Genomic DNA, 24,037 nt, shown 5'->3' on the forward strand with positions numbered 1-24,037 from the left:
AGAAAACTATTAACACAGCAAATGTTTAACTATAAACATTCCAGGAAAAACATCATAGACCACTTCATCCCATCTCTCTTGAATTAGAATTAGATTTTATTGGGTAATCACACTTTTTTCATTGTGCTGTAAAGAGTATTTTTTTGAGCAAAGTAATTTTATTTTTCTTATTTTTTAATAAAAAAAATGTTGAACTCGATAAAACACTCAATAAAACTTAAAGCTACATGAAACCAAAGAAGGAGAACAATAACAATATTCAAAATATAGTCTTCTTCTCTAAAAACAGAGACGTCTGATGCCACCTCTCTCTGAGGCCATCTGAAAAAGTAGAAATTTATATTAATTAATTTCGACCACTAATAGAGCATGTTTTTGTCAAGAGCTACTGCCCAAAATCACTGTTGTAGAGTGAAAAAACAGAATTTCTGTTAATGTACAGCAAAAGTACTTGTGAAAATCAGTGAGTAAAAAGAGTGTAACCAAATTACACAAATTAATTTACTACATGATGTATTTCTAAATACCATTACAGTTTGATGTGAATTGTTTTATGTTAACTATTTTTAAAGTGGCACTGATTAAAAGGTGGTATAAAACAGCTAATATAGCTTAAAATAATCATTAACCAAGAAAAAATGGCAGTATAACTAAGGGTGACAAATAAAAAAAAATTTAAAAAATCCCAACATGATGAGGTAAATTCAGTTGTCATTAAAGCATTCAAGCAGACTAAACGTGTGGGTATTTCTTAGCTCATTCTTCTCTATTTTAAGACTCGTGGACAACTCCTTCGGCCATATTCACAGCTTCAACACGCACCTGTAAAGACAGTTTACTGTTTCAAAATCATTTTCTTGTATGTACAATGAGAGCTAAGAGAATAAAAACACTTGGCCAAAGTGACCTGGGCCACAGTAAGACATTCATCGTTGTTCATCCTTTGAGTAGCTCAAAAGCTAAAAAGTGAATGTGCTACAACGGTGTAGTCAAAAGCCCTGATTTTAATCAGACTTGACAATCTGTGGTAAACTACAGTGTACAAGCGCTACCTGACTAACCTTAACAACCCATGTTAGATGTGCCTGAAGGAATCGCCCAAAAAATCACTCAGATGTATGAAGATAGCTTACACCAAAGTGCTCAGAGTGGTTACTGCTGCAAAAGGTGTTTCTAAAAAATATCAAGTACAGTAATCCCTCCTCGATCGCGGGGTTTGCGTTCCAGAACCCCACGCGATAGGTGAAAATCCGTGAAGTAGAAACCATATGTTTGTATGGTTATTTTTATATATTTTAAGCCCTTAGAAACTCTCCCACACTGTTTATAAATATTCTCCACACAGTTATACAGTAAACCCTCGTTTATCACGGTTAATCTGCTCCAGACAGAAAAATGAATTTTCACAAAGTAGGATTCTTTATTTATAAATCTAATATTTTCGCAGTTAGAGCATAGAAAACCTGTTTACGACCTTCTAAATACGTTTTTTAACATTATTAGAGCCCTCTAGACATGAAATAACACCCTTTAGTCAAAAGTTTAAACTGTGCTCCATGACAAGACAGAGATGACAGTTCTTCCTCACAATTAAAAGGATGCAAATTTATCTTCCTCTTCAAAGGAGTGCTCGCGTCAGGAGCAGAGAATGTCAGAGAGAGAGAGAAAAGTAAACAATCAAAAATGAATAGGGCTGTTGGGCTTTTAAGTATGCGAAGCACTGCGATAAAGCGGCCGCAATGAAGGGATCAATGTGAAGGTAGTCTTTCAGTATTTTTTAGAGGAGCGTCCGTATTTTCTAAGCAAACAGCCTCTATGCAAACAGCCCCTCTGCTCACACCCACTCCATCAGGAACAGAGAATGTCAGAGAGAGTGAGAGAGACAGAGAAAAGCAAACAATCAAAAATCAATACGGACTGTTAGAGCTTTTAAGTGTGCGGAGCACCGCGCGGGAAGCATATTGTATATCATTGAGGAGTTTCATTTAATATGTAATACGTGCTCTGATTGGGTAGCTTCTCAGTCATCCGCCAATAGCGTCCCTTGTATGAAATCAACTGGGCAAACAAACTGAGGAAGCATGTACCATGAATTAAAAGACCCATTGTCCGCAGAAATCCGCGAACCAGCGAAAAATCTGTGATATATATTTAGATATGATTACATTTAAAATCCGTGATGGAGTGAAGCCGCGAAAGTCGAAGCGCGATATAGCGAGGGGTCACTGTATATGAACTAACTACTAATGCAAACAAAACATTTAATTTCCCATTATATTGTTTTCTTAACATAAAAAATAGAATGCCTTATTTTTGGTTTCACTACTTTGAAATAAAAGTAGAACAAAGAAGAAAATTGTGTTATTCAGTAAAATTAGAGCATGCTAAGAGGACTGAACACTTTTGTAAGGCACTGTATTTAACCTACTTTTAATTTAAATTTTTTTTGCAAAGAAAATTTTTCAAAGTATAAAATTCTTGTATAAACATTGAAGAGCTTACTTTTCTCCTTCTGTCCTCTTCGCATATTGTTCGGCATTCCAAATCACGTTCTTAATGTCATCTTTACTGAGACCACCAGATGGCCGGATCGTAACTTAAAACAATAACAATACAGACTGAACTTCAGGTTTCATTTGTGATAACGGTTTGCGGTGCTCACTTTATCTAAACAGTTGAAAATACTTCCTGCTGGTGTATCAAATTGCAGAATTCAGTAAATACAGTGGTGTGAAAAACTGTTTGCCCCCCTCCTGATTTCTTATTCTTTTGCATGTTTGTCACACAAAATGTTTCTGATCATCAAACACATTTAACAATTAGTCAAATATAACACAAGTAAACACAAAATGCAGTTTTTAAATGATGTTTTTTATTATTTAGGGACAAAAAAAATCCAAACCTACATGGCCCTGTGTGAAAAAGTAATTGCCCCTTGTTAAAAAATAACCTAACTGTGGTGTATCACACCTGAGTTCAATTTCCGTAGCCACCCCCAGGCCTGATTACTGCCACACCTGTTTCAATCAAGAAATCACTTAAATAGGAGCTGCCTGACACAGAGAAGTAGACCAAAAGCACCTCAAAAGCTAGACATCATGCCAAGATCCAAAGAAATTCAGGAACAAATGAGAACAGAAGTAATTGAGATCTATCAGTCTGGTAAAGGTTATAAAGCCATTTCTAAAGCTTTGGGACTCCAGCGAACCACAGTGAGAGCCATTATCCACAAATGGCAAAAACATGGAACAGTGGTGAACCTTCCCAGGAGTGGCTGGCCGACCAAAATTACCCCAAGAGTGCAGAGACGACTCATCCGAGAGGTCACAAAAGACCCCAGGACAACGTCTAAAGAACTGCAGGCCTCACTTGCCTCAATTAAGGTCAGTGTTCACGACTCCACCATAAGAAAGAGACTGGGCAAAAACGGCCTGCATGGCAGATTTCCAAGACGCAAACCACTGTTAAGCAAACAGAACATTAAGGCTCGTCTCAATTTTTTTTCAAGAAACATCTCAATGATTGCCAAGACTTTTGGGTAAATACCTTGTGGACTGATGAGACAAAAGTTGAACTTTTTGGAAGGCAAATGTCCCGTTACATCTGGTGTAAAAGGAACACAGCATTTCAGAAAAAGAACATCATACCAACAGTAAAATATGGTGGTGGTAGTGTGATGGTCTGGGGTTGTTTTGCTGCTTCAGGACCTGGAAGGCTTGCTGTGATAGATGGAACCATGAATTCTACTGTCTACCAAAAAATCCTGAAGGAGAATGTCCGGCCATCTGTTTGTCAACTCAAGCTGAAGCGATCTTGGGTGCTGCAACAGGACAATGACCCAAAACACACCAGCAAATCCACCTCTGAATGGCTGAAGAAAACAAAAAGACGACTTTGGAGTGGCCTAGTCAAAGTCCTGACCTGAATCCAATTGAGATGCCATGGCATGACCTTAAAAAGGCGGTTCATGCTAGAAAACCCTCAAATAAAGCTGAATTACAACAATTCTGCAAAGATGAGTGGGCCAGAATTCCTCCAGAGCGCTGTAAAAGACTCATTGCAAGTTATCGCAAACGCTTGATTGCAGTTATTGCTGCTAAGGGTGGCCCAACCAGTTATTAGGTTCAGGGGGCAATTACTTTTTCACACAGGGCCATGTAGGTTTGGATTTTTTCTCCCTAAATAATAAAACCATCATTTAAAAACTGCATTTTGTGTTTACTTGTGTTATATTTGACTAATGGTTAAATGTGTTTGATGATCAGAAACATTTTGTGTGACAAACATGCAGAAGAATAAGAAATCAGGAAGGGGGCAAATAGTTTTTCACACCACTGTAAATAAAGTTTAAGATTTAACATTTGTAAATTCAAATGATCACAGTGATAAAGATATTACTTAAGTACAAATTTGCCCCAATTCATTAATAATATTCTTTTCTGTGATATACATGGAAACTTCAATATATTGGGATTGTTTAAGTGTTGTATAGAAATGACTCGTTTATGTCATTCACTTTGTTAGCTTTATACTGATGTATGTTTATTTTTTATTTTTTCTCCAGCCATCTGGAGTTTTTTTGTTTTTTCTGTCCCCCCTGGCCATTGAACCTTACTCTTATTCGATGTTAATGTTGATTTATTTTGTTTTATAATTGTGTCTTTCATTTTTCTATTCTTTAATATGTAAAGCACTTTGAGCTACTGTTTGTATGAAAATGTGCTATATAAATAAATGTTGTTGTTGTATACTTGGAGAATAATAACTGATGGTTCTTACTCTGCTGTTCTCATCCAGTGCCTTTAATAATAATAATAATAATTCTTTGCATTTATATAGTGCTTTTCTCACTACTCAAAGCGCTCAGCAATTGCAGGTTAAGGGCCTTGCTCAAGGGGTCAACGGAGCAGAGTCCCTTTTGGCATTTACATTTTTTACAATATACAGTAGTTTGCTGTTGTACTGTATTGGTCACCATTGTCTTATATTACAATAAACATTTTTGTCTTCATTCTCCATGAAAAGTGAGATTAAAATGTTTCGCAGACATTACTATAACACACATCAGGTAAATAACGTAAAAATATATATACTTAAAAACATATAATCTCATCCTTTTTCAATGATTTAACTTAATGAAAGGAAAAGCAAACTGTGTTTTGATCCAGTTACGTAAAAAAATTCAAAAATGCGATTTGATTAAAAATTTGTACACATTTCTGGTGGGCATTTGTTTTTCTGAATGAAATTCATTTTTGGTATAAAAAGATTCTTTGCATTATTTACTTATTCATACCAACAACAACAACATTTATTTATATAGCACATTTTCATACAAAAAATGTAGCTCAAAGTGCTTTACATAATGAAGAATAGAAGAATAAAAGACACAGTAAGAAAATAAAATAAGTCAACATTAATTAACATAGAATAAGAGTAAGGTCTGATGGCCAGGGTGGACAGAAAAACAAAAAAAAACTCCAGACGGCTGGATAAAAAAAATAAAATCTGCAGGGATTCCAGACCATTAGACTGCCCAGTCCCCTCTGGACATTCTACCTAACATAAATGAAACAGTCCTCTTTGGATTTAGGGTTCACACGGAAGGACTTGATGGCTTTCAGTCCATCAATGTTGGAGCATCATGAAGCTTTGAGTAGGTGGAGGTGGCGCAGGCCGCCACCACAAAGAAACCGTAAAAAGAAACGGAAGAGAGAGTAGGGGTTAGTACAGATTTTAGAGCCACTATGAATAGTTATTATAATGAATCGAACATACAGAGTATCAGTATTAAGTTAAAGTGAAGTTATAAAAAGGCCATTTTAAAGTAATGTGTTTTCAGCAGTGTTTTAAAGTGCTCTACTGTATTTGTCTGGCGAATTCCAATTGGCAGGCTATTCCAGATTTTAGGTGCATAACAGCAGAAGGCCGCCTCACCACTTCTTTTAAGTTTAGCTTTTGGAATTATAAGGAGACACTCATTTGAAGATCTAAGGTTATGATTTGCAATATAATGTGTCAGATATTCTGATATATATAAGATAGAGCGAGATTATTTAAGGCTTTATAAACCATAAGCAGAATTTTAAAGTCAATTCTGAAAGACACAGGCAACCAATGTAGTGCCATCTAAATTTTTCTTTTCCTAGTTAGGATTCTAGCAGCTGCATTCTGCACTCATTGCAAATGATTTATGTCTTTTTTGGGTAGTCCTGAGAGGAGTGCGTTACAGTAATCTAGTCTACTGAAAACAAAAGCGTGAATTCATTTCTCAGCATCTTTCAATGATATAAGAGGTCTAACTTTTGCTATGTTTCTTAAGTGAAAAAATGCTGTCCTAGTGGTCTGATGAATATGCGATTTAAAATTCAGGTTACAGTCAACAGTTACCCCTAAGTTTTTTACTTCCGTCTTAACTTTTAATCCTAATGCATCAAGTTTATTTCTGATAACCTCATTGAATCCATTATTGCCAATGTCTCTGAGAATGAACAAATCATGGACCACAGCCATCAACCTTCTAGGAGAAACATTGTACAGGTCAAATCCCGATATAGCAAATACCAAAGCAGCGAAATTTTCAGAATAATGAATACATTTTGTGGGCCTGGAAAAACTTTCATAGACTATCATGTTAAATGAATCTTAAACTTCATTTTTAGAGAAGTAAAATATTGACAAAAGTTTAACTAAATTATCCTCACCTTTGGCATGCTAGTCATTCCACCAACAAGCAGGACCTCTTCAATTTCACTCTTCCCAACCCTTGGAATCCTGCATTGCCTTCTGACAGGCAGCTACTGTCTTACGGATCAGGTTAGCCACAACACCTTCAAACTGTGACCTTGTCAATTTTATATTCAAATGTTTTGGGCCAGAGGCATCTATTGTCAGGTATGGCAAGCTGATATTAGTCTATACATGTTCAACACAATAGAAAAGTAAAAGCAGAAAATAAAATTTTGCCAAATAACTGCTCAATTATAAATAACAATTTTCAGATATTTTGATCCAAACAAAGCAAACCAAAACTAAGGTGTACTGACTAAAAATGTCTCACTCATAAAATTGAAAATGGTGTGCAAATATTCTGAAAACAGACACTTGACCATCATGTAATGTGTACCTGAAGTGATGGCGATACGTCACATTTGGCCTTCTCAGCAGCCTCAAGTACCCTGTGCACAGCCAGGCTGTCTCTGGTGAGGTCAACACCTGACTGAAAAAAGAAAAAAAAAGGCCAAACAACACAAATTCGGGGACCAGTTGGACAGAAGATCCAAAAACGATTAATTGTCTTTCTTGTAATATTTGTTGTTTATCCTATTGTTTATGCTTTACAACATAACAATGAACAGAGAAAAGCACGTAAAGACACTGCAGAAGACTTACAATGCTGTCCTAGAGAAGTGCTCACTGCCAGCTAACAGATATGTAACCAAACTATGCAATGTGCAAAGAAAAATAAATCAAAATTCATAATCCATACATATCAGCTGAATTCAACTTTGTCATTAACTATTTTTTTTTCATAATTTGTATCTTTTAAAGCATGTAATTTTTTTTTTTTTTTTTTTACAAAACTTATAAAAGAATATTGGGCAAGGGCTAAAACTGCAGCCAATGAGGCATCCATTTCTCAGGGCAGAAAAAAACAAGGACAGCAGTGTTGTGAAAACCACATAAAAGGCATTTCCTTAGAAATACAAATAACAACTGGGGGCCTTTATAGCCCATTAGCCACTCTCTTCCACTTTTAAAAGTGAACATGGGGTTGCCCATCCCTTTGGGGGTTAACGTGATCAAGCTTTACAAGGAAGCCAGGAGGCTGGATAGGATAAGTGCAGGAAGGATGGCCCCCGGAGTTTCAGAGGTTATTTTTTTTTCTTTAGAAAGTATTCTCTGGGCATGCCCCCCAAGTAATTCCTGGCTTTTTAAATGCAAGTTATATTTTGGCTAATAATTGATTAAGCTTGGAGATGGGAGGACTGGTATTGCAGGAATTTGTGAGATGGCAGGGAGAGAATATAAAAGTGAAAAACTTGTTTGAAAGGAGCAGGTTTGCTTTAGTGCAGAGGTTGATCAGCCACTGTAACGGACTGGAAATTTCCATTTAGGGAAAATCAGAGTGACAATTTTTTTCCTTTGTTTTGTACTTTCTGTTACTATTTCCATTGTTTACCTTTCTCATATACTGTATTTGTTTTTGATAAAGCATTTCTGTACTTTTCTACCATATTTCAGTATACCTGGGTTCAGGGGGACCAGAAAAATCCCCAATTACAACATATTGTATGAACAAGTTGAAAAGAAAAAGAAGAAAAGAGTGTATTGTGTCTCTGTAGTAACCCAAAGACAAGGACTTTTAAGTACTCCAAGTAATCCAATAAACAAATGACTCTCAGAAATACAACTTGGCAGTTCCAAAAATCAAAATTAGACAAGAAGCAATAACATAGTCAAAGCGTTTTTTTCAGTTAGAGTCAGGCAATAAAGATGACTGGTAGTGGCTGAAAAAGAGGAAATTTAAATATCTAGTTAATATTTTGTTTTTGACAGATCAGATTAAACATTTTATTCTGAACTAGCAAAATACCCGCGCTTCGCAGCGGAGAAGTAGTGTGTTAAAGAAGTAATGAAAAAGAAAAGGAAACATTTTAATAATAACGTAACATGATTGACAATGTAATTGTGTTGTCATTGTCATGAGGGTTGCTGGCATATATATATACATATATATATATATGCCAGTAGAATTCATACATATACATATATACACATATACATACATATATACATATATATACATATACATATCTACATATATACTGTATATACACATATATATGCAAATCTACATATATATATCTACATATATATATTAGGGGTGGGACTCAATTAAAAAAATTAATCTAATTAATTAGAGGCTGTGTAATAATTAATTTTGATTAATCATATGTAATCACACATGAAAATTTGCCCCAAATCGCAAATGTTTTTTTTTTAATTTAAAAGGGTTTTAGTGGGCGACAGAATCAAATAATAGACATGGACATGAATATTGTAAACTCAAGCTCTTTTAATTTCTGGAAAAAAAATGCTTTTAAACTGCATTTCAATTCAAAACAGAAACAAAAATATCATCCCTGGCTAAAATTGGGCAAACTTAAAAATAAAGTGGTATTTTAAGTACTTTAAGTACATTTTCAGAATGGTATTGTCTTTAAATAATAATAACAAAAATTTCAACATAAAGTGCAGTTTTTCTTCTTAAAAAAATAAGGCAGAAACATAAAAGGTCATTTCACCAGCTTCACCTTTAAACTCTGAGTAACCTTAGCCAAAATAATTTTGTACATTAGGCTAAAACAGTGTGATCATTGAACATTTTGTAATTAGTTGTAATTAGAATTACTAACGGTCACGGAAGTCCAATGATCCCCAGTAAGAGCCACAAAGTCCGCTTTCTGTAATGCATCTAATTTTGCTTGCTTTTCAGTGTGCACAAAACCACGCTTTTATCAAGGCTTCCGTCGGACAGTCTTTTGAAATGAAATTTTCCTCCGACCAGTCGTAGGAATGCGCTTTATTCCGACTCTAACATTTTTGTAGCTCTGATGTGTGCATCAATGTAATCGATATACCAGGAAATCATGCATTGACAAAAGTTCCCCTTTGCTTGGAATTGAAAGTGTGATTAAATGCGTTATTTTTTTTTTTAACGCGTTATGGAGTACATGCATCGAGGCTTCTCAGCTGTGCTTGTGCTAAGAAAAGGAAACATTTTAAAAATAACGTAAAATGATTGTGAATGTAATAGTCTTGTGACCGTTATGAGTGTTGCTGTCATCAAGGATTTGATTATAATTTCTTTCAATCGGGTTCGTATTTGGACAGTTTGCACAAAACCACGCTTTTATCAAGGCTTCCGTCGGGTAGTCTTTTGAAATGAAATTTGCCTCCGATCAGTCTTAGGAACGCGCTTTGTATCCAGTATTCATAAAGCTTCAATTGGTGATCTGTCTTTCTGCGTTAACCGCATATTTTTTCATACGTCTCAAACCAAGGGGATGCGAGGGTAAAATGAATCAGGAAGCGCGTACATACTCAGTGCACCCCCTGTCGGGAATCGAACCTCGGACGTCGACACAAGTCTCTACCATTGCGCCACGGTGTGTGGTTTGTCTAGTTGAGAGTATGCAGATCGGGATATATATATATACATATATATATATATATATATATATATATATATATATATATATATATATATATATATATATATATATATATATATATATATATATACGCGCTTTGCAGCAGAGAAGTAGTGTGTTAAAGAAGTTATGAAAAAGAAAAGGGAACATTTTAAAAATAACGTAACATGATTGTCAATATACAGTAATTGTTTTGTGAGTGTTATGAGTGTTGCTGTCATCAAGGATTTGATTATCATTATTTCTTTCAATCAAGTTCGTATTTGTAGGATGTGTTGTGTTCAAGTTACATTCCGTGTTTGTCAATCGTTGTAAAGATAACAGGTTTCATTCATCGATTCATTTCTTACTGCATCAATAAACAGCTCGTCTTCAACTTTATCTGAGACGTGACACACTGCATGCATGGGTTTTTTTTTACACTGTCTTCCTTTAGCGGGACATTGACTTTTTCCACCGTGTGCTTTGTTTCCGCAGTAGCGGCACTTATGAATATGCTTGTATGTATCACACGCTTCATATTTTTTTGCTGCCTTCTCAATTGTGTAATTCGATTTTTGTTCAGCACTCTTTGGAACTGTTGCTTTTTATCTGTGCACTGCGTCAGTTCACGTGAGCTGCTCGGTGTACATACATCGAAGGTTCACAGCTGTGCTGGTGCCACCTCGTGCGATGTCCACGGCTGTATTTAATGTTAGCTAAGACCCGGCACTTAAAACTTTCTCTTGCAGTTTCGCTGAGTTTGTGCCATACACCACCCTGACCATCTCATCTTCCTCTGCATAAGCACAGTCCTTCACCCGTGAATATTTAGCGGCAGTGTTTCTATTAGATTACTGCTGACGGGTGGCCTTATATGGGCAGGCACTAAATTACGTGGGAGGCGTAACTCCGCCCCCCACGGCCATCGAGCTAAAGTCCATTACAGTATATGGACGAAAAAATAGGTTCCAGTTATGACCATTACGCGTAGAATTTCGAAATGAAACCTGCCCAACTTTTGTAAGTAAGCTGTAAGGAATGAGCCTGCCAAATTTCAGCCTTCTACCTAAACGGGAAGTTGGAGAGTTAGTGATGAGTGAGTGAGGGCTTTGCCTTTTATTAGTATAGATATTATATATATGTATATATATATATGTGTGTGTGTGTTTATTATTGCTTATATATAATTGAGGTCAGATTTATGCTTGTCAGTTATTAAACTTGTCTAAATTCAAAATGTTTTTTTTTTTTTAACTAACAGATGCAGTGCTAAGTAATTTAAAATGCTTTGAAATGAGGTGAACCGTATATATATATATCGTATATATATATATATATATATATATATATATATATATATATATATATATATATATATATATATATATATATATATATATATATATATATATATATATATATATATATATATATAAATATATAGTTAAGAAAATAAAGTACCTCTCTCATGAATTCTTTGATGATATGCTTTAAAAGGGCATGGTCTAACTTCTGTCCTCCAAGGGTGGTGATCCCACTAGTGGATTTTACCTCAAATGCTCTATTTTTGATTTCCAAAATAGATATATCAAAAGTTTCACCACCCAAATTATAGACAGCAATGCTGAAAGTAGAATAAGAATTATAAAATACACCTAAATACATTATTTTCTACATGTACAATTAATCTGTGCATTTCTTTTCAATAACTGAGACTAGACAGTAAAAGGTATTTAATTTTATAATGGGGTGGCAAGGTGGCGTAGTTGTTGTACTGCTACCTCACTATATCAGGACCACTGTTCATGTTCTGGGTGCTCCTTGCTTGGAGTTTTGCATATTTTATATGGGTTTTCTCCCACAGTCCAAAGGCATGCAGGTCAGGTGACCTGTCACTGCTGCAGTGTCTGTGTGTTCAATTTGTGATGGACTAGCACCCTGTTTATATGTTGCAGCTGATCTACAACTATGTCTTGGATGACTGGGTTAAGAAAATGGATGGATTTAAGGAAGGAACAGGGTGTGAATTAATTTGTACTTTTAACAGAATTTTAACCATTTAAAACAAAACTTGATATAAGTAGCAAATTAGTATTATATAGCTTGATGGAAGGGCGGCATGGTGGCGCAGTGGTAGGGCTGCTGCCTCACAGTAAAGAGACCCGGGTTCACTTCCCGGGTCCTCCCTGTGTGGAGTTTGCATGTTCTCCCCATGTCTGTGTGGGCTTCCTTTGGGTGCTCCGGTCTCTTCCCCCAGTCCAAAGACATGCAGGTTAAGTGGATTGGCGATTCTAGGTTGTCCACTGTGTGTGTGTGCCCTGGGATTTGTTCTTGCCTTGCACCCTGTGTTGGCTGGGATTGGCTCCAGCAGACCCCCATAACCCTGTGTTTGGATTCAGCGGGATGGATAGTTTGACGGATGCAAACATGCATTTTATCCTGTGATTTATCATTTCCATAGGCAGCTGTTGGATCATTGTTCACTCTTGAGGGGTTTCATCCAGCAATCAGTCCAGCATATTTAGCTGCCTTGGAGTGAAAGAAAAAGGAAGGAGAATTACCCTTTGGGTAGGATGATTGGTTACAATAAGTAAACACATAACTTCTGTCTGGTAATACTGATGCTTTCTGTAATTTTCAAACTGTACCTTCATTGTTCCTATTTCTATGTCCATTCAGCTAGCACATTATACCCATGGAAAAAGTGAATTGGTCGATTTTGTGTTAAAAGATGGGAAATTACACTTTTCCATTTCTTTCTTTTTAAAAAAACAAGCTACTTATTATTTTGTGGGGGGAATTAAGCAGCTGGGGGTGGCACAGTGGTGCAGTGGTAGCGCTGCTGCTTTGCAGTTAGGCCACCCGGGTTCGCTTCCTGAGTCCTCCCTGCGTGGAGTTTGTATGTTCTCCCCATGTCTCCAGTTTCCTCCCACAGTCCAAAGACATGCAGGTTAGGTGCACTGGCGATCCTAAATTGTCCCTGGTGTGTGTGTGTGTGTGTCCTGCGGTTGGCTGGCTCCCTGCCCGGGGTTTGTTTCCTGCCTTGCGCCCTGTGTTGGCTGGGATTGGCTCCAGCAGACCCCTGTCACCCTGTAGTTATGATATAGCGGGTTGAATAATGGATGGATGGATGAATTAAGCAACTGCAAAAACTTAATTGTTAAAAAAAAAACACACACACATACCTACTGTATTTCCACCCTCTCAAACGTATGCACTTTTTAATGTCTGGAAAGCATTTGGGATTAAATCACTTAGAGATCTGTACATAGACAACTTTGTCACATCCTAGAAACAATTACACTCCAAATGTAACTTTCCAGTGACACATTTCTTTCACTACCTCCAAATTAGAAACTTTGCAAAACAATACAGTCCCTCCCTGTCAAAGACCCCAGAGTCAGTGGGAAAACAATCTCTCACTCAACATTTCAGAAAAGGAGTGGAAAGTAGTAATGCACAGAATTCACTCTAGCACCACATGCGGAAAGCATACAATTATTCAAATTAAAATTGTTCAAAATGTTTCCAGGGCAAGATCCAACCTGTGAATGCTACAATCAAGTTCCAGCCTCATTGGGCCAAATGTTTTGGGCCTGCACCAAATTAACATCATTTTGGACAAAAATCTTTAAATGCCTTTCAAGCAGCTTTGGGGTCACAAAATGCTGTGTTTGGTGTACTTCCAGATGGGCTTAAAGTAGAGAAGGACAAACAAACTGAATGCCTTTACTTCACTATTGGTATGTAGACTTATCCTGTTCAACTGGAAGAATCCTAACACACTTCTTTTAAGTCAGTGAGTAACTGATGTTAACCACTATTTCAAATTGGAAAAAATCAAATCCTCACTTAGAGGAACTGTGAAAACCTTTGTAAAACCTGGCAGGATCTAATCAATAACATTTTAAAAAAAACATTTATATTTCCAATTATAATTCCAATTACTTAATATTAATATTTATATTTTGCCCCACCTTTACATTTTTATTCTTATTTGTTTACTATGAATAAGAGTCATCGTTGTCTCAGCTACTCTCATACATTTTGCAGGACATCATGAGGGGCATTTTCGAATGCTAAGCAAATGGTCCTGCATGCCTGCTAAAAACTCCTAAACTGTTCTCATCTCCAACGTTTCAATATTTCTAATATTAGATTAATATTTTTTAGGCTAAATTATTTTTAATGGTATTAAGTTTCCTATTTAATGTTTCTCCAAGTTAATCTGATCTTTTTTTTGCATAGGTTTCAGAATTTACAATAGGGATCTTGTGTGATGACATCCACCTTTCATTCTTATTATTCTTCCTTTTCTTTTTTTGTGATGTTGTCGCCACCATGTGAGTTTTTTCTGTAACTACATTTCATTTACTTAAAATTTCATATTTAGTACTTTTTGGATTTGTATCCTCATTTTTACTTATTTTTTCATATACCCCTTTCTGCTCTTGTGATTCTAATATTGGCATCAACCTTTTTTCTCTTTAGCTCCACTAGCCTTTATGCTGTAAATGGAACGTTGTTTTTTTAAAGTTACCACCTGTAATTTTTCAAAGTTGTTTTTGTGTAAACTTTATGCATTGGTGATCTTTTAGCTAAAATGTCTCACTATCAGATACATTAGTTTGTTTCTTTTAATCCTTTTTCTTCTATTTCCAGTCTGTACATCTAGTCCTATGTGGCTCCTCTGATGTTTTGCCTTTTATTTCCACACAAACTCAAACTTGTCCCTTCAGTCAAACTTGGGTGCTGCTGCCCTCAAACTTGTATAAATCACTTTTGTGTCAAAGCACTCAGACCTTCAGTCCTAATCTGATTTTTCTATCAAATACACACGAGGTCAGTGTTTCTTTCCAGATTGATCACCATCTTTCCTTTATGATTTTTTCCACTCAGGATTTTTACCTGAGCAAGTCTTTTACACACCTTGAGTGATCTCTGCTGACTTTGTTTCGTCTGTTTCTGACATGGCACGACGCATAGCGACATGTTCCCACCTGTCTTGTGATAGTCAGATATGATTTTAAATGGTGAATCCTCTTTTTTATCTGCTGTGAAATGTGATGTATGTGCAGGTCATTTGCTTGGACAACTATTCATCAATATCGACGTGTGTCCACTTATTTCGTTTCTCCTAAAACACGCTACTATCCTCTACCTAAAACTCTCTGCTGGTGGTACTATGGGCGCAGGTATTTGGATGAATCTGATGTTATCCATGTTATACCATGGAAGACCCAAAGAGTGTCTGATTTAAAGAGAACATGCTGGACAGCTGAGCGTAAATGGAGGAAAACTAAACTAACTATTCACTATGAAATATTGAAGGTTACAATAACAATACAATAACACAGTCCGTCTAGAGAGGCGCTGCTATTTCTCTAAGATTATAAATAACAATGCTAGTAATCCCAGAGTCTTATTTTCTACGATTGATCATCTGCTAAACCCAGGTAACTCAAAGGAATGCCTCTAAAATACCTCCAGTGAAACCTGTGAGGGTATTGCTGTATTCGTCAATCAAAAAATTAATGATATTAGAAATAATATAGTATATCTCCCCAACACTGCGCATCCTCCTCAGCCCCAGTACTCCATTATAAACAAATTAAATTCTTTCACCAGTAGATTTAGATAGATAGATAGATAGATAGATAGATAGATAGATAGATAGATAGATAGATAGATAGATAGATAGATACTTTATTAATCCCAAGGGGAAATTCACATAATCCAGCAGCAGTATACTGATACAAAAAAAAAAAATTAAATTAAAGAGTAATAAAAATGCATGTAGAAGCAGACAATAACTTTGAATTATGTTAGCATTTACTCCCCCCCCAGTGGAATTGAAGTTTCGCATAGTGTGGGGGAGGAACGATCTCCTCAGTCTGTCAGTGGAGCAGGACAGTGACAGCAGTCTGTCACTGAAGCTACTCCTCTGCCTGGAGATGACACTGTTTAGTGGATGCAGTGGATTCTTCATGATTGACAGGAGTTTGCTTAGCGCCCGTCGCTCTGCCACGGATGTTAAACTGTCCAGCTTTATTCCTACAATACAGCCTGCCTTCCTAACAAGTTTGTCCAGGCGTGAGATGTCCCTCTTCTTTATGCTGCCACCCCAGCACACCACCGCATAGAAGAAGGCGCTCACCACAACCATCTGGTAGAACATCTGCAGCATCTTATTGCAGATGCTGAAGGACGCCAACCTTCTAAGGAAGTATAGTTGACTCTGACCTTTCTTACACAGAGCATCAGTATTGGCAGACCAGACCAATTTGTCATCCAGCTGCACTCCGAGGTATTTATAGGTCTGCACCCTCTGCACACAGTCACCTGTGATGATCACGGGGTCCATGAGGGGCCTGGGCCTCCTAAAATCCACCACCAGTTCCTTGGTCTTGCTGGTGTTCAGGTGTAAGTGGTTTGAGTTGCACCATTTAACAAAGTCTTTGATTAGCTTCCTGTACTCCTCCTCCTGCCCACTCCTGATGCAGCCCACAATAGCAGTGTCGTCAGCGAACATTTGCACGTGGCAGGACTCCGAATCGTATTGGAAGTCTGATGTATATAGGCTGAACAGGACTGGAGAAAGTACAGTCCCCTGCGGCGCTCCTGTGTTGCTGACCACAATGTCAGACCTGCAGTTCCCAAGACGCACATACATCCATGATCCATGCCACCAGGTGTGAGTATACTCCCATCTCAGTCAGCTTGTTCCTAAGGAGCAGAGGTTGGATGGTGTTTACCTGATTTACATAAAATAATTTCTCAACTGAGACCCTCCACTTGTGTCCTTGACCCAATACCAACAAGTTTTTTCAAAGAAGTATCAGGCGTGTTAATTGATAATATTCTTGACATAGTAAACTCGTCATTAGATACAGGGGTCTTCCCAGACTGTCTTAAGACTGCTTTAGTTAAACCCCTACTCAAGAAAAATAATCTTGACCCCACTGCTTTTGAAAATTTAAAAATTTTTCTAACCTGCCTTTCTTAAGTAAAATTCTAGAGAAGGCAGTCATTATGCAGTTAAATAACCATCACACATCACACTTGTGTTTCTAATTGGATGAATAGTAATTTTCTCAAGCTAAGTAAAGAGAAAACAGAAATTTTAGTGATTGGCAATAATGGAGACAATGAGATTATTAGAAATAAACTTGATGCATTAGGATTAAAAGTCAAGACGGAGGTAAAGAACCTAGGGGTAACTGTTGACTGTAACCTAAATTTTAAATCGCATATTAATCAGATCACTAGGGCAGCATTTTTTGACTTAAGAAACATTGTAAAAGTTAGACTTCTTATATCATTGAAAGATGCTAAGAAATGAGTTCATGCTTTTGGTTTCAGTCGTCTAGATTACTGTAACGCACTCCTCTCAGGACTACCCAAAAAAAGACATAAATCGTTTGCAACTAGTGCAGAATGCAGCTGCTAGAATCCTAACTAGGAAAAGAAAATCCAAATTGACTTTAAAATACTGCTTATGGTTTACAAAGCCTTAAATAATCTCGCTCCATCTTATATATCAGAATGTCTGACACCTTATATTCCAAATTGTAACCTTAGATCCTCAAATGATTGTCTCCTTAGAATTCCAAGAGCAAAACTTAAAAGAAGTGGTGAGGCGGCCTTCTGCTGTTATGCACCTAAAATATGGAATAGCCTGCCAAAAGGAATTCGCCAAGCTAATACGGTGGAGCACTTTAAAAAACTTCTAAAAACACATTACTTTAACATAGCTTTCTGATAACTTCACCTTAATCTAATCCTGATACTCTGTGTATTCAATTCATTATAATAACTATTCATGGTGGCTCTAGAATCTGTACTAACCCCTATTCTCGCTTCTGTTTCTTTTCCTGGTTTTCTGTGGTGGCGATCTGCTCCATCACCACATAATCAAAGCACCGTGATGTCCTACCTTGATGGATTAAAAGCCAGAAGTCTATGACTATCATCATCAAGTCCTTCCAAGAGAACCCTAAATACAAAGAGGACTGTTTCATTTATGTTAGGTAGAATGCCCAGAGGGGACTGTGCGGTCCTGTGGCCTGGAACCCCTGCAGATTTTATTTTTTCTCTCCAGCCGTCTGGAGTTTGTTTTTTTTTTTTTTTACTGTCCGCCCTGGCCATCGGACCTTACTCTTATTCTATGTTAATTAGTGTTGTCTTATTCTAATTCTTACTTTTTTTTTATTTCTCTTTTCTTCATCATGTAAAATACTTTGAGCGACATTATTTGTATGAAAATGTGCTATATACATAAATGTTGTTATTGTTGTTGTTGAATTGACTGAATACTACCAAATTGTATCTGCTTTTTGTGGGATATCAAGCAAAATGTCAAGAGAGTTGACTTCATGTTGTATCTGCTGTAAAATCACAACAGAACTTGGAAGTTAATCTCTAGACTATGAAGAGATACTTAGCCTATCCATGAATAGACAAGTATGAAAGTACATGCATAGCATAGCATTCGGATGTGTTTGGAGACTTGGCTAGGTAATTTGAAAGTTGTACCATATAAAAAATATCTGGTCATTTCTTCAGAGAATTAACTATCTCAGTTTTTGTCTATTAGTTTTTCTTTCTTAAACAGTAACTCATATTTTTAAAAGCTATAACAGAATGTAATTACATGTGTTAGCAGAGTACATACAAATATAGGTTTTTGAATACAATTTTACAATATCATTTAGTTAACAGTGGAGCTCAAACATCTTAAAATAGCTTGACAGGAAGTTCCAAGTGATCAAAAAATGGCTCCGACTGATGTAATGTTGTTATTTGTTGTAGTCTATGACTAATTCTAGTTTACATTTCTTAGACAAAATTTTTCAAAGCAGTACCGAATAGAGATGACCAAATGTAAAGCAAAAACTATTGGCTACATCAGCTATGATAGATAGCAGATCATCGGTACATTTTGTAGATAAATTATAGTGTCAGAGAAATATTGAATCAATTTAATCTTTAGATAATGCAACTGAGAGGTTCTTTATAATCCTGGGTACATGTTTAGTCACTGTATGCAGAAAGTGTCAGCATGATTAGAGCTTGTTTCATTTCCTTCATTTCTATTAAAGTTAAGTTGCTATGTGTTTTAACTTTTAACTCTTTGAGGGCTGAATATTTTTCCAAAAAACTCAGCAAACAATGCACTGGTTTCACACATTTCTTGCTATGTGCTGTGGCTGCTGTAGCCGCCTGTTCAACATCTCTGGCAACAGTGGCTGCATAGGGGTGGCTCGATGACTACGGCAGGAATGCATAGCGGGCCGGGTACCTCTCTGTCTTCGCATAGAAGGTGGGCAATTGTGGCAGTCGCAGTGTGATGCAATATGGTTTGTACCTCTTGTCATCATAAGTGGTGGTCCTCTTAGGCGAATGTTGCTGTAGGCGTATCACCTACACAAACATGTTTAGCACCATGATCAGCTGGGGACCGATCAGCCGATGCTGGTTCCTCACTTTCATTTTCGATATCCCTCTCCAGATCTCTTGCATCAAACTCACAGTCCAAAAAGTCAGAGTCTGATTCAGCAAGGGTGGAAAAAAAGGAACAATGAAGAGACGCCGACAGGGATTCCACGATTTTGACAAAACTTCTCTTGGGAAACAAGTGTCCGGTGAACAGAGTGCATCCGTGGACAGTTGAACAATTAAGCGTTGGGGTAACACTGAGAACAAACTGGACTTTGCACCACTACAGGTTGTATCATCCAATTCTTGTTTTTAATGGACTTTTAGAGTGTGGACTGTGTGCTTTCCTTTCTAAAAAGAAATTTTCTTCATGATACTGTTAGATTTGGTTTATGTTCATTTATCTTTTTAATGTACTTATTATTGTCTGGTGTAATAGAAGTTACTGTTGCTTTTCCTGAAATTACTGTTGTGTCTTTCTTTGTGTGTTTACTCACCGCCCAATTTAAAGAAACCTGTGTGCTATTATTGGTAAATTTCCGGAGTTCCCAGTCTCTTGGTAAAACTGGGTGGCGTAGTCGGATATTTTGATGGTGTCTAAGTTAGATTACCTGTAAGTGTGACCAAACACCTGTCACATTTATGTAGAAATTTTTGATTACCTATTTTGAATTTACCATTTTCTGAATTTTTTGTTTCCAATTTACTTCATTTAAACCTTTGCACTCCGATATTTTTTTACTTATAAGTGCAGCAACTCAAAGACATTTTGGACTTAAATACTATAACAATTAAATTTAAATTTTAGTTTTAATAAATGGGTTAATTTTACTACAAATATACTTATCTAATTAAATGAAAACTTTCCCAGGATGCTCCCACCCTCCATCATTTTTCATCCCTCCAAAGATCGAAGTCAACAGAAAGTGATTGCCATTCTTGTATTTGCGATTCTTTAGAGAATTGGGGGTTTAATGGTATACATATATTTATACAAATAAATTATAAGGAACAAGAGGTATAGAGGAATTTGGAAGTAATATTTCAACAAATAGTTGAAGAGGTTAATGTCTTGTTCAGAAATGGGACCTATTCAGACTGAGGTCTTCACTGGAGGAAGGTTATTTTCTGTCACGGACTAAAAAGGCAGGATGGTTAGAGGAGGAAGTAAAGTCTGAGATCCTCTGGTCAATAATCCTCAGATCTTACGGCAAGTGAAGAGAAGTTGTATGCAGCAGTGCCAACCCCAGTACCAGGATTATGCAAATAAATCATTTGCATAAGCCCAGAATATGTCCCATAGAAACACATATCTGAAACAATAAATAACAAAGAGTAAAATATAATAAATAAATATATAATAAGTAAGTTTTAATTTCCTGATAGCTCACCCACAAGCAACATAGTGAAACAGGATCAGAATGGTGAAGGCAAAAGCTCATATCTTTGTCAATTGTGTGTAACAATTTATGCTTTTTGTCTTCCTTAAAGCCTTTTAAACACCTTGCATATTTGTCACTTAGTATAGTTAGCTCCCTTCCAATTTTGTAACTCTTGGCATGATTTAAACCTGTACATACATCCCAGATATTTTCTTAGGCTTTAAGCGCTGCTTTGCTCCCGTTTGCTTTGTATTTTCAGTGATTTTCTCCTTTTGTCTATTAAAATGACAAGCCCATATTTATTAGCTCCTGCTTCATAATTTACCAACTTCTGACTGTTTCTTTGAATTGTATCTCTTCTATTTTGAAATCAAACTGTAGTTGTCTATCTACAATACATTATGTTCAACCAAAGTCTTGAGAAATGATGATGGGACTAGTAAGTAGAAGAAAGAACGTACATAGATAAGTTAGTCTCTCATTCAGCTACTGGCATCACAGTATATTTGACTCCTGGAAAAACTTCAGCAGGCTTCTAAAGTGTTTGGTAGGAACTGATGTTTGTTATTTGTGAGGAGCAGGAATTTCAAAGATCTTTCTTTATGGGCTGAGCATGAGTGTTTCCTAAGAATGTTAGAAGGATACTTGACCTAGACCAAACTTGAAAATGCTGCATCACTTTACCGTACAAAGCCAGAATTATTTTCTATTTCCATCTATCTATCTATCTATCTATCTATCTATCTATCTATCTATCTATCTATCTATCTATCTATCTATCTATCTATCTATCTATCTGCTGTCAAAATGCATCATGCTCCCAATACTTTGGAGATGTCAATCCTGCATTGGAAAGTCTGCACTGAGTTGTGTGATTTTATCATCCCCTGAGATTCCCAGTCATGTAATCTGATATCTTCAAAGTGATGAGATCCAGCAACCACAGTTGTTAGGTGTGACATCTCCTCCGACTGGAAATCATGTAATGCTCTGCTGGAATTTTACAAGTATGGTCTAGTCAGCAGAATCTCTCTGGAACAGTCCAAAATTCACCATAACATAATAGAACAAACTCACTCTTTAAATCAGTTCAATTCCAATAGGACAGTCAATGTTTGAAAGGGTTTTGTAAAAATTTTAAATGTATATGTGTTATTAATTTAACACATGCACTCACATGTTATCCATCCATCACTGCGCCTGTTAAATCCAGATCAGGATTTCAGGAGACTGGAGGCAGAACAAGGCTGGACCTCGACAGGGCACCAGTCCATTGCAGAGCACACTGAAAACCCCTACAAAAACACACGCATTCATGTGGGGCTCATTAAACTAACATTCACATTACTTTTTATACTCTAAGAAATACCCAAATAAAGAGAAGTGAATATGCAAACTCTATGCAGAAAGCGACAAAGCAAAATTAAAACATAGGACTCTGGAGCTGTGAGGCAGTAATGATAAGCAGTGCATTATCTGTTCAAATATGCTACTAAATTGTGTTACTACTAACTGTAGAATCACAAATGTTTATCACTACTGCCACTTAGCTCAGAGATAACAATTCAAATCCCAACCCAGTGCCAAATTCCATGTCATCCATTCACACATTTGAAGCCCACACTTTTTGGGGGGTGATTGCCAATTCAAAGTTGACTCAATGTCAGTGTTGCCTTTCTTTGTTCCAGTTTTACATTATATGGTGCATGGACAGTCACCTCATGATTTTTTTTTTTTTTCAAAAAATGGATTCCAGGATTGTTTTTTTATGTCTTATCATGTCATGTCAAAACCCTAATGGTAAACAAAAAAACTTTATATTTCTTGCATATTTGCATGCTTTTCATTAGCTTCGAGTTTTTATTCTGATAATGTAATATGCCAGAGAACAGAAATTGTAGATATGTTATCATTTTTACTAAAAGAAATGTCAACACCTCATTCCATGTTGTCTTCACCAAAACCCCTTCTGAGTAACAAAAGATGCACTAGACCAAACTTGAAAATGCTACATCACTTTACCGTACAAAGCCAGAATAATTTTCTATTTCTATCTATCTATCTATCTATCTATCTATCTATCTATCTATCTATCTATCTATCTATCTATCTATTTTTGTTTCTTCTTTGAGTCACTTGAGAAGGTTCTGCGTGTGTATGTCACACTCTTTTAAACTGCAACTGATTACACACATCACACAAGTTCACGCCATATTGATAAACAACACACAGCATCTATGGCCACAAGTGGCGAACCTCATTGAAAAAAATACAGGGAATAATAATAAAAAACTGAAACAAAAAAGGAAACAATTAATAACATCACAAACAAAACAGAAACACCTTAAATTAAATACTAATGCATTCATGACAACAATTCTGCGTAAGTAATGACAAGAAATAATAACAATTGGCAATTAAAAATTAATATTACATTGACTCAAACAGCAAATTCAGAAAGTTAATCAATTACCTGTTCCTAACAGCTGCAATGAAAAACACTGTTAATAGTAATTTATTTGTTTACTACTAACTGAAACTACAGTGGAATCTTATGTTCTGGATTTTACGGGACATGTACATTTCAGGAAGCCCCAAACTAAAATAAAAACAATTAGAATGTCTGCTTTGGTCTTGTGTAATGCTATAATCATTAGTTATTGTGGCACAAATCCTTTATTTTATGCCCTATACTTGAGGGCTTTATGGCTCTCTTGCCTTACTTTTGATGATTAAGCACAAATTAAAAAAGCTTTTTCACAGAGTACATCATCCTGTATTTATAGTGTCAAATCACAGGCTAATTTTGCAACAAATATAGCAAACTTTATGGCATGAAAAGTTTCACACTGATTAAAAATTTCTAACTAGAAATGAAAAGAGATGGATGTCACGACCATCTGGCATGTAAAAAAAAAACGTATGAGCACAGATTATGCCACTGGGTTGCCAAGCAATGAAAAAGAAAGCACATGGTGTTAAAAAGTTTTAACAAGTCTTATTTCTAACCCAAAAGGG

General features: G+C 36.4%; 1 pseudogene; it reads right to left on the reverse strand.

Annotated features, from left to right (window-relative positions):
- Positions 1-771: 771 nt before the first annotated feature.
- LOC120543304 lies at positions 772-12,853 on the reverse strand (annotated as a pseudogene).
- Between the last annotated feature and the right edge of the window lie 11,184 nt (positions 12,854-24,037).

The sequence above is a fragment of the Polypterus senegalus genome, chromosome 13 (assembly GCF_016835505.1).
Source record: "Polypterus senegalus isolate Bchr_013 chromosome 13, ASM1683550v1, whole genome shotgun sequence".
Taxonomy (NCBI): Eukaryota; Metazoa; Chordata; class Cladistia; order Polypteriformes; family Polypteridae; genus Polypterus; species Polypterus senegalus.